General features: G+C 41.0%; 1 long non-coding RNA gene across 1 annotated transcript in view; it reads left to right on the forward strand.

Moving 5' to 3' along the window:
* The window catches only part of LOC308486741, a 433,510-nt gene that overhangs the window by 299,908 nt on the left and 120,991 nt on the right, over positions 1–12,611 (forward strand). The window lies entirely within an intron of this gene.

A 12,611-nucleotide genomic window follows, 5' to 3' on the forward strand; every position in this document is an offset into this window, starting at 1 on the left:
TCAGCAGTAAAGGAACACAGACACCAGTATCCCCAGTTAGGACTACTGCCGGTCAATACTGAGGTCGATGGACTTGGTATAAGGCAGTTCCTATGTTGCTTGGTGGATAATTGTTTTATATGTCTTAGCAGAAGAGCTGGTACCCCAGGTTATCTCGTTTGTGCCTTCAGGATACACTTATTATTAATTTTTATTGAATTTATATACCACCGTGTACCTGGAGGTCTCAAAATAACATGTAGTATCATCATTGAAATGTGCATCCGTGGTGTGTCATCGTTTTTAAAGTAACATCACCTTTATAAGAAAACACAAGCCTTGATCAATGATGTGTTGATCTGGTTTGCATGTAACACTAACACTAATTCTGTTGTAAAGTTCCTGAATTATCTATCTCATAGATCTGTCTCCACTCAGGTAACAAACCAGAGCTCATTTACTGCCTTATTGATGGCACAGAGGTTGCTGTCACTTCTCAATGCAAGGCATAAACAACACTTAGCTTCTTGGCTTCCTAGAAACGTCAACCATTCGATATGTCAAATACCGTATTTTTTGCTCTATAAGACTCACTTTTTCCCTCCTAAAAAGTAAGGGGAAATGTGTGTGCGTCTTATGGAGTGAATGCAGGCTGCGCCACTATCGCAGAAGCCAGAACAGCAAGAGGGATCGCTGCTTTCACTGTGCAGCGATCCCTCTTGCTGTTCTGGCTTCTGAGATTCAGAATATTTTTTTTCCTTGTTTTCGTCCTCCAAAAACTAGGTGCGTCTTGTGGTCTGGTACGTCTTATAGAGCGGAAAATATGGTACTCTGCTCAACATAGCTCAGAACATGAAAAATGGCATCAGAGAAATGTTCTACCCAACATAAAAACCAGCACATCCCATTTTTGCCTGCAAGGAGAAATTTCATTTATGCCAGACATAGACAATGTGATTCTGACACAGTCCCCAGCCAGCATGGCCAATGCTCAGGGATGACAGAAGTTGCATTTCAGTCCAGCAACATCTGTAGGGTATCAAATTGGCTACCCTTGATTCATGACAACTCCCCCCCCCCATAAGAACAATGCAAGATTCACATTGTGGGTTAATATTAAAGGTGTCTACTGCAGCAGAATAAGGAAGTACATTCTTCATCAGATCTAAAAGGACTTATGGAATAAGGTGGCATTCCTCTGTTCTTGAGAATGGGCATCAATACTGTGGGAATTTTTTCAGTTATATGCTCTCTTTAAAGTTCAAGTTCTATATTCCATGGCCCCATTTGCACCATGTCTTTAAATCACTCTTATACCACTTTAACAGTCATGGCTTCCTCCAAAGCATCATGGGAACTGTAGCTTGTTAAGGGAGCTGAACATTCTGAGGAGACCCCTATTCCCCTCACAGAACTACAATTCCCAGAATTCCCTGGGAAGAGGGATTGATTGTTAAAATGGTTCCCCAACAATGTTTATGCCATTAACAAACTGCAATTCTCAGGAGTCCTTGAAGGAAGCCATGATTGCTTAAAGTGATATGATGATGCTTTATGTGTATAATGCAGACCTTATAGCAAACTCCTTTTTCCTGCTCAATTTTGGGTTGTGCCACTTTCTAGCGGCTTTCTTTTATTTTGTCCAAAACCCCATTGTTGCCATTGCTAGTTTTAACTTTCATCATTCTGAAGTAAGATAAGAAATACTAAAGGACTTGAATTATCCGCAGTATTCATTTCCCTGTGTGCCATGATTTTGTAGAACCAAATCTCTTACACTTCTCATATCTCTCACCTGCACATTTTCTTGGACTGCTTTTTGTTTGGTGCTTGCCCCTACATAAGACCTGTTTACAAGATTTTTCAGTGTGTTTGATGTTCTGTCATGTTCAGTGTTTGCTCTATCCAGATTGAAGAAGAAGAAAATCAGAAAATCTTCCCATCATTCATTCATATTGCAGCAATGAGGTTTACATGACTCTCTGAATCATACTGTTTATTATTTAAGATCCTCTTCAGCTAAGTGGTAAAGGCTCTTGTATTTTTAAGATTTCATAAGAGTTGAAATTTGAATTTGGTATTAATATATTTACCTAATTTGACTATTGATTCTTTAGCTCATTAAACTCTAAGAGCAGCATCCAGTGCATTTAAATTCATGTATCTTACCTGGAGTCAACGGGAAATAATTCTCAAACAAAAACTTGTGATATTTTCCCTCTTCCTTGTCACAACTCTTTATTTCCTCATATTCACTGGGTCAAAAGGAAGAAGGGGGATAGCTCTCTGTCTCTGCTTCTTGTAGAAACTTCATTGCTTTTTCCTAGTGTTTATCCTAGGGAGAATTTTAATAATGGTTCCCTCTTGAAAATTGTAGCAGAAAAAGGAGTGAGTGTTCCGGTTTGCGAATGTTCTTTGGAACCTGAATGTCCGGCGCGACTTCCAAGAGACCTTGGTTTCTGAAAGTTTTGGAAGTCAAATGGACTCCTGGAATGGATTCCGTTCAATTTCTGAGGTACCACTGTATTGCCCAACATGCTCCTTGATTAATTTCACCCCGGAAGAGACTGGGTGATTTGTAGAAGCCAAGTTACACATTATCCCATGTGAGTTTTTCTTTTTTCCCCCTCATCCAGAAGAACACCTAGATTTTTTGATGCAACTGTTCCACCTGGAATTTGGGAGAGGGGGAAGATACCCCAAAATTCATCTGGTAGCAGCATTATTGTATTTTTTCTTACATGTATATCCAACCTTTCTTCCATCCTGGAAGACATGGCGGCATGCAAGTTGTCTCTCATCTGGGTAGCACTGACCAAACCGAGACCTGATTAACTTCAGGTAGACAGTGATTTGACTGATATTATAAGTTCCACTGAATTCGCTGAGTTGTACTTCTGCATAGATATGCTTAGAATTGGCCTACACGAGTCATGGCTCATAATAGAATCGTAATGAATATTTTAAGGCGGTAATGGCCAGTTTAAACCAAGACACATAAGTGGGACTGACTTCAGCTAAATAGAGATTTAGCGAAAGTCTCCAGTTTTACTCTTTGCCCTGAGTCACCTCTGTAATGACATGTTTGGTGGAAAGCAAACAGAAAAAGGTTTGACATTCAACTTCTCTCTTCTGCATGGGATAGCTGGCATGACTGATGGCAAATCGGAAGGTAATCATAACTGTATTTTTCATTTAAAATGCGGACCTGTTCTTTTAGAACCAAGTTGGAAGTCTTGAGATTTCTGTTATTTATTTTACCTGTCTAGGGTTGACTTTTAGTATCCATTGTTTTTTTTGGGGTTTTTTAAATCATGGTGCATTGCAAATTTAGCTAAACAAATTTGTTAGAAGACCAAACTTGCTGGTGCCATTTCTGCCTTGGGCAAAATTAATCCAAACTGTTATTTTGAACAACATGGAATTTAATATACATCAGGAATTATATTCTTAGATCCTACTGACATCCCAACAATACAGAAAAGTGCTCTTAGATGCTACCTGCAAGAGACCTAAAATTGGCAGTGGTAAGTAATCTTGGGGAATAACTGTATTGCTGAGAATAATTCATTTTTCATTTCTGCGTTATGAACAACCCTGTGTAATTCCAAAGCTTGCACACCAAAATAGCAACTTTTGTACTTTAAGATTCAAATTTAACAGGTGCAACTTTCCAAATGGGCTCAACCTTCAAAAATAAAATAAAATGTTACAGTCTTCATTAAAGGGTGCAGACTGCTTATTCCCTTCAAGCAGGTTATTCCACTACCGCTCCCACTCTACATTTCCATTTCCCTAATCAAATTGGCACTCAATATTTCACAGCTATTGAGCATGCTCATTTCCCATAGAGCTTTTTTTTTGCCCCATAGGTTTGTTTTAAAACTTTTTAAGTTTACATCTGCAAATTTTGGGGTTAATACCTTCTTCCCATTTTTTGGTGGCCCCATTTTGCCTCTAATCCATCCAGCACATACCACCTGAATTCATTCTCTGAGGGAATGATGATCATTATGCCGTTCATTCTGAAATGTTTGCTCTTATTCCATTCTGCACATGCTTGATCTGTTTAGATTTAGAAGAATGAAAAACCAATTAAAACATACAGGAGTCCTAGAGAGCCAATGTGGTGGGATGGCAATAGATTGCTGGAATGGGACCTGGGAGACCAGCTTTCAAATCTCCACTCAGCCATGGGTGATGGTGGGCCAGTCACTGCCTCTCAGTCTAACCTACCTCACAGGTTGTTGTTGAGAATAAATGAGGAGGGGGAGAACAATAGATACCATCTTGAGATCCTGGGAGGAAAGGTGGGGTATGAACAGAATTAATAAATATACTGCAGTAGCACAAATGAAACTAAATTTTATATAGAATACATATTCAGATTATGACAGATGTTTGTCTGATTTCTCCTCCCTTAACAACCCAAAATACATGTGAATTCCAATTACCCAAACCTTAGATAGCTGTGGTCCTGATTTCCGGAATTGACCGTGTGCTACTATGGCCAGCAAGGAAACATTCAGATAAATGGGCTATTTTATTTGCCACATTTTAATGATGCACTTCCTCAAAGCAGCTCAGTCTAACTTGCATGGGATAATTCCAGTTTATCTTCATAACACCCCTATGGGATAGAATAGGCTGATGAAGTAGGTTTGCTGAGGGCTGCCCAATGCAATCGATGGCTGAGTGAAGATTTGATCCCAGGACCCTGTTTCCAGTCCTAATATTCTCGCAATTGCACTAGAAGACCAACTTTCAACTAGGCATGTGAATATTGCATTTCCTCCTGAAGCTTGATTGTCTAGCCTTGAGCAAAGTTTACCTTCTTGATTCAATGCATTTGAATAGTTTGTTACTGAAGCTGAACTCATATCCTCCAACATTTCTCCGATGAAAATAAGGATGTCTTACTTAATAATGATAATAATGATAATAATAATAATAATTTTATTATTTATACCCTGCCCCTTTGACTGGGTGGCTTCCAACACCTATAAAAACATAAAATGTTTACAAATTTCTCTATACAAATTTCTCTATTCAAATGTCTTCTAAAGGTTATATAGTTACTTATCTCCTTGGTTCAGGGGTCACATAACCCTCCAATGAACATTTCTCCAGTGAAAATACAGATGTCCTAAGGAAAAGCGGGACATTCTGGGATCAATTCAGAAACTAGGACAGCATCTTTAAATCAGGGACTATCGCTGGAAGATATGGAGAGTTGGAGGGTCTGTGAACTGGGGCTATCATTTCAATAAGCATAGGAGCCAACTCCTAGGGGCTGAGGTTCCTTCACCTCCCCAATAGAATATTTGAGAACCACCCTATCCCAAGTTAATGGGCATTGCTATTAAAATGTACACATAATGTGATTGATGATGTGGGGTGGGGTTTACCTGCCCCCCTATTTTATTCAAGTTGGCACCCCTGGCAATAAGGGGTACATTTTCATTGCCTCACAGAAATAACAAACTGTCTACAATTATAGTTGATTGCCAAAATCTCTGCAGTGCAAGTACAATATATTCCAAAAAGTAGCTTAGTTTAGAATACAGTTGTACCTCGTGTTACAGACGCTTCAGGTTACAGACGCTTCAGGTTACAGACTCCGCTAACCCAGAAATAGTACCTCGGGTTAAGAACTTTGCTTCAGGGTGAGAACAGAAATCGCACGGCGGCAGTGGGAGGCCCCATTAGCTAAAGTGGTACCTCAGGTTAAGAACAGTTTCAGGTTAAGAACGGACCTCCAGAAGGAATTAAGTTCTTAACCTGAGGTACCACTGTACTGGCTAATTGTACAATTCTATACATGTCCATTCAGAAGCAAGTCCCAGTGAGTTCATTGGAGTCTGCTCCCAGGTTATTAAGTTCACAGTTTCTACTATGAGAAAGTAATACAGTAGTACTTTGGATCCCGAACGCCTTGCGAGTCGAACATTTTGCGGCTCCCGAACGCCGCAAACCTGGAAGTGAGTGTTCTGTTTTGTGAATGTTCTTTGGAAGCCAAATGTCTGACACAACTTCCGATTGCATATAAGAAGCTCCTGCAGCCAATCAGAAGCCGCGCCTTGGTTGTTGAACGTTTTTGGAAGTCGAACGGACTTCCGGAACGGATTCCGTTCGACAACCAAGGCACGACTGTACCTTATAAAAAGACTCAGCACCTGAAACTGATTAAAAATGATACCTTCCCAAAGGGTTACACATACTGTATTAGCAATCACACTCTAAACATTTTTTTTTTTAATGAGACACTTGCAGAACACAATTCGTTAGGAAATCAGATACAGCTTTTATGTAGGCAACACATTTCTCTTTACATTACAGGAAAAGTCATTTCCTGTCAATCTGTGCCAGGTTCAGAGAGTGGGAGTGTTTGCAAATACAGGTTGTGCTAAAAATAAATTGGAAATGATAGTTTTGCACACAGAGAATGAGAGTCTGGAAACAATTTGGGGCTTCGGGGAAAAACAACAGCCATACCAACCTAAGCTTCTATAAAACACGGTCGCTCCAATCAAGATAAGGATGCAATAAGGATTCCATGCGTAGAACATCTGCTGGATTCAGAACCATGAGCAGAAACTAGATGTGTATTCGATGCCCATTTGAATGTGCATCTGAATGAAGCTGTTATCCATCTGTACTGAGTTACTTTCTATGGGCTTCAGGGAAGAGTGTTTGCCTTTATTGCATAAGATGAAGTCATTACATCTTTATATTTTTATTGCACAAGATCAAGACATTACCTCTTTATATTTCAGGAAATGGCATTACCTTTTGCATAAGATTCAGGCATTGCTTTTTTATATTTAAAGTGGCAACAGTACTTTTTAAATTTCCCGTTAACAGCATAATACATATGCCATTTTCACTGCAAGGTCATTTGTTACTTGGCAATCACATTCAAATTCCCCTTGCAAGCACTTATGCTACGCCTGCCATTATGTCTGGAATTTTCCGGATATTGCCAGGATTTGTCCACAAAGAACAGTGTCTGGGTGGAATTTTCAGAAGTTGGTTAAAATGTCTGGGGAAACCAGAAGTGGGGTTTTTTTTGGCGAATTTCCTTAAAAAATAGCTTAAAAACTTCAATTTTTACTTCTTGAAATATGGCAACCCTAACTTATGCACATTTGCAGCTGAGGTTTTCTATCTTTATTGGGCCTCAGTAGCTCCTCAGCCGCAGGGAATGTCATCTGACTCAGTCACCATGGGGGATGGTAGAACCTGCCAATTTCACTTTGAGAATTTCCAATTTCCCCCATCTTAAATCCAGTCCCCTCCTCCACAGTTTTTCACCTTTTTGTAGCAATTGACAATTAAAAAATAAATAAAAATGAAAACCTTTATGAAAACACACCAGCATTTTAGTACGAATTTCTCATAAAAACATTTAGGTACCCAGTTTTGACAAATCTACATATTTTTGCAAAACAATTCCCCCTAATATAATGCGTTTGTGCATGTTCTTTTCACTCACCTATGCATTTATATGCATGCACATTTTAACCCATTTGTACACATTACTTGGCTGGGGAATTGCATTGCAAAATTCATAGAAATGCAAATCTCAAAGGTTAGCTGTGTTTTTGGTTTACTCAGAAGTATTGAGCTCAATGGGACTTTCTCCCAAGTAAGTATGCATAGGTAGCTTTAATTTCTATTGAACTCCTACTTCTTTAGCAATGTTTTTCTTGGCTAGTATAGGCTCACCTAACTCACACAGTTATTATTTCCTTCTTGATCTGTACTTTTAATTGTAGTTCACCCCCCTTCTCCATTTATTACACTCTGGAATCTCTCTCTGCCCTTATTCCTTATTCCCTTAGAGACCTCACCCCTAAGCACCCTTTGCTCTGCTTAGTTCCTCCTGTCACTTAGATTAACCTCTAAGCCACATTGAATTTGGAAAATACTTCTTAGTTTCAGCTGTGTTCCAGTTTCCATTCCCATGGAAAAGACCAAATACACATACACACACATATGCAAAACTGCACGATTTACTGACACTCTCTTTTACTGTATGTAGTAGCAGAAATTAAATCAGCACCCATGTTAAATTGAGATTCCCTATCACTGCCAATTAGGGACGCGGGTGGCGCTGTGGGTTAAACCACAGAGCCTAGGACTTGCCGATCAGAAGGTCAGTGGTTCAAATCCCCGTGACGGGGTGAGCTCCCATTGCTCGGTCCCTGCTCCTGCCAACCTAGCAGTTCAAAAGCACATCAAAGTGCAAGTAGATAAATGGGTACCGCTCCAGCGGGAAGGTAAACGGTGTTTCCTGCGCTGCTCTGGTTTGCCAGAGGTGGCTTAGTCATGCTGGCCACATGACCTGGAAGCTGTACACTGGCTCCCTCGGCCAATAAAGCGAGATGAGCGCCGCAACCCCAGAGTTGGTCACGACTGGACCTAATGGTCAGGGGTCCCTTTACCTTTATCACTGCCAATTAAACTACTGAATAATTTCATCAACTTCAAGTGTATAACTCTGGATTTGTCTAGTTGTTCAGCTGGTACCTAACCTTTGAGAGATTTTTTTTTTGGGGGGGGATCTCTCATACACATTTTGGAATGATTATAATTTTTCCCTAGTCACAAAATGCTAAGCAGACTTGCATAGTGTGGTGTAGTGGTTAAGAGCGATAGACTCGTAATCTGGGGAACCAGGTTCGCGTCTCTGCTCCTACACATGCAGCTGCTGGGTGACCTTGGGCTAGTCACACTTCTCTGAAGTCTCTCAGCCCCACTCACCTCACAGAGTGTTTGTTGTGGGTGGAAAGGGAAAGGCCTCCTGCTCCAACAGATTCTTTTCAAACACTGACCTGCCATTCCCCCCCCCCCATTACGCTGGGCTACATTAATATTACTTCCTCTTGCTAAGACAAATGTTCTTGCAACTACTTCTAGCTGTGAATAATGCATAGTGATGCCGTGAGCTTTCCGCACATGCAATGAAGTGATGAGCAGATAACGACAAAATGCCCTAATGGCATAGCACTGCAGTGAATGTCTTGTGCCCTGAGGCTCGAGCACAACAGGGAGCAGTTACTCACCTCGAGGTTATGCAGTGAACAACTGATGACTGATAATAGGAAGCCACATTGTTCCAGGCTATGAACAGGAACATTTGGATAGGAAAACGAAGCAGCACATGATGATTCAGGCAAGATCCTTTGTTATGCTCATAGGTAAAAGCTATCAATAACATTCCACCATTTTTTGATAAATCAGGATCTCACCCCCAACATAGGCTCTATATCCCCAACTCTATAAAGTTGAGGTGTCTTCAGCCCCCCACATGTCTATTGAGATGGGGCTGAGCTCCCCCCCCCAATCTTGAGGGGCAGAGGAGGCTCCTCCCAATGGTTGACCTCCTCTGCCCAGCCCTTTCTTGCGATGGGGCAGCTAGGACTGTCCAGAGTGTCCCGGGGGTGTTATATCATGAGGTTGGGGTCCTCATAAAGTTTCCTGGAGTGGCAGCAAAAGTATGGCTGCCCTTCCCAGCCCTGAAACAGTGCTGTCTGTTATGTATTCAGTGGCCTGTGTTTGATCACTGTCTCTCAAAAGGTCTCCGCTTCTCTCCTGGTCCAGTTTCCAGGGCGGGATGAGTGGGGATTATGAGTGCCATCACACCTTGGCCCTGGCTGCCCCTCCTTCAAGCTCACTTCTGCCGCAGGACCAGTTGCGACGAGGCCAGGGAGCCAGGAGATGAGCCAATGTAGGGCGCAACTTGGCACCTCCTATCTCCTCACGAGAAGAGAAGACTCCCTGGAAAAGACTCTGATGTTGGAACAAAATAATAATAAAAAATCCTTCCAGTAGCACCTTCGAGACCAATTAAGTTTGTTATTGGTATGAGCTTTCGTGTGCATGTACAAAGATTGAGGGCACAAGGAGAAGGGGATGAAAGAGGATGAGATGGTTGGACAGTGTTCTTGAAGCTACTAACATGAATTTGACCAAACTGCGGGAGGCAGTAAAAGATAGGAGTGCCTGGAGTGCTCTGGTCCATGGGATCACGAAGAGTCGGACACAACTAAATGACTAAACAACAACAACAAATCCCCAAAGTGTGTGAGAGATTTAAACCTGTTGCTTGAAGACCAATTTAAAGAACACCTAAAAGCATAGTTAAGGGGAGGGTCTTCTGTTTTTAGGACAATTCATACACAGCCGCCACACAATTTCTCCTTCCTGTTAGGAACTGCATTATACTAGTGAAAAGACCAGGTTAGAAAACTTATGAGTGGAGAAAACAACAACTAATGTTATTGTTTTTTGCCGTTTGAAAGCCAAGGCATGGCTTCCAATTGACGGCAGGAGCTTCCTGCACTTAATCAAAGCCACAGCGAATGTTTGGCTTCCAAAAAAAGTTTTCAAACTGGAACACTTACTTCCGGGTTTGCGGTGTTCGGGAGCCGATTTGTTCAGGAGCAAAGTCGTTTGACAACCAAGTTACCACTGTTTTTGTCACTTAGTACGGAAAACGTCTCAAGCAATTTACAGTGGAACCTTGGTTTTTGAATGCAATCCATTCTGGAAGACCATTTAACTTCTGAAATTTCCAAAAACCGAGGATCAATGGGTGGTTGGCAAAATCCAATGAAAAAATGAAGACTTGCAAGGCACATTCGAAACTGGAAGCAATTACTTCTGGATTTTCGGCGTTCTGGTTCCGAATCGTTTGGCTTCCAAGACACTTGAAAACCGAGGTTCCACTGTATAGTTTTATAAAAGCATACAAAACTATGGCAGCTTAACAGAGAATTGTCCATGGTTGACAGTCCAGTTAAATTTAGGATTGCTGTGGCCTTTGAGGAGATTTTTATCTAGCCTTCTGTTGGAGAAGTGAAAAATGATTCCTTCCCTTTCACACCCAATGCCTGTCTCATCATGAGGATTCCTGGGTTTGCTTCTTAAGGAGGCAGCACTCAACAGTCCCAGGAACTCCTCAGAACTCCTCCACCTTTTAAAAGTATATTTTTCTCGCTGGATTTGATCTAGGAGATCTTACAGCCGCTATTCTATCAAAGCAGAATTCATTACCTCCCAGTGCCATGGATGACCAAAGCAAATCTCTGCAGTTAGCTACAGTTTATCCCGTGCAATCGATCACCTGTGATGAAATCTGGGGAGATGGATGTAAGGGGGTTGATAGCAGTCGGAGCAAAAAGCAGAAGATACGGAGTTGACTATGAGCTTATAATGGGAGGAAGGTTGCACTATGATCCCACAGATGGCAAATGACATCGCTTTAAATTATTACATTTTCCTTTGGGTGTTGTAGATCAATTCCTCTTGACAGCTGGGTAAAAAATTTGATCTATTTATAAAGCTCAGATGATGTTATGCTTGCTTGTAGCTACTCCACCCTGACATAACAGCAGAGGTCATAGTCGTTCGCCAGGGGCAGTTCTGAAAATGTTTGTTTTCTGTTTCAAAACCCAGTGTTAAAAAAGCCATATATTTTTAAACAGAGGCATTCCCGTGCCACTTTGGTATGTTATTACTGTTTAGTAAGAACCCAAATTAACAGAAACCCATTCATCTAAGTCCAAACACTTGTCCTTAAATAGCTTTGTTTTATTTAAATGGCAGATGAAATAGTCTGGCAGTGACATCCAGTGGCAAAATTGAACAGCTACAACTTGGTGTGGAGTAAAGTGCCGCGATTTCTAGGCCCGGATTTGTGACTTTCAGGCATGGGTCCAAGCAGGGTTTGGTTTTTTTGTTTTGTCCTACCACCTTCACTGGGGAAATCCGCTTTTTACTGCTGAATTGGAACAATAATTGGGTTTTCTGCAGGTTGACACCAGTTCCGTGGTAAACAGTGGGTTTTCCCAGGGAAAGCGGCAGGTCAACCCCCCCCCCAAAAAAAACCTTGCTCAGACCTGTGCCTAGTTATCACGGCAGAAATAATTTTGTTTATTTGTGTTTTAAAAACATGTTTTCATATATGTTGGAAACTGCCCAGAGTGGCTGGGGCAACCCGGTCAGATGGACAGGGTATAACAACAACAACAACAACAGAATATGACATCCCTATTTCCCTCAGATAAATGTTGGAGGGTATTCTATTTTCCAGGGACAGTCCCAGGTTTACAGAAGCCATCCTGGTTTCTGATTTGATCCTGGAATGTCCCATTTTTCCTTAGGACATCCCTATTTTCATTGGAGAAATCTTGGAGGGGAGGTCTCTATTTTCATCAGAGAAATGTTGGAGGGTATGCCAATGGCCCATTTTCTTTCTAAAATTATTATTATTATTATTAATTGAATTTATATACCGTCGTATACCTGGAGGTCTCAGGGTGGTTCACAGAACAAAATCAGAATATAAAACCAGAAAATATGTATTCAAAATAAAAACAACCCAATAACACTCCCCCCAAAACCATCACATTTTAAAAGAGCATAGGATGTCAATCAAATCAGCCAGGATACTCTCTGAAAGTTTCTGAAACTGTGGGAGCCAAAGATCACCTCTGGCTTAGGTGTTATATTCAGCTTTAGATAGTTTTTGTAGTTCTTTATTGTTATTGTTATTGTTAATTCTCATTTTACTTTCCTTTGCACTTGGTAAAGTTGGGAGATGTACTTGCAAATCTTTTCCTATA

The sequence above is a fragment of the Podarcis pityusensis genome, assembly GCF_964106645.2.
Source record: "Podarcis pityusensis genome assembly, chromosome: 10".
Classification (NCBI taxonomy): domain Eukaryota; kingdom Metazoa; phylum Chordata; class Lepidosauria; order Squamata; family Lacertidae; genus Podarcis; species Podarcis pityusensis.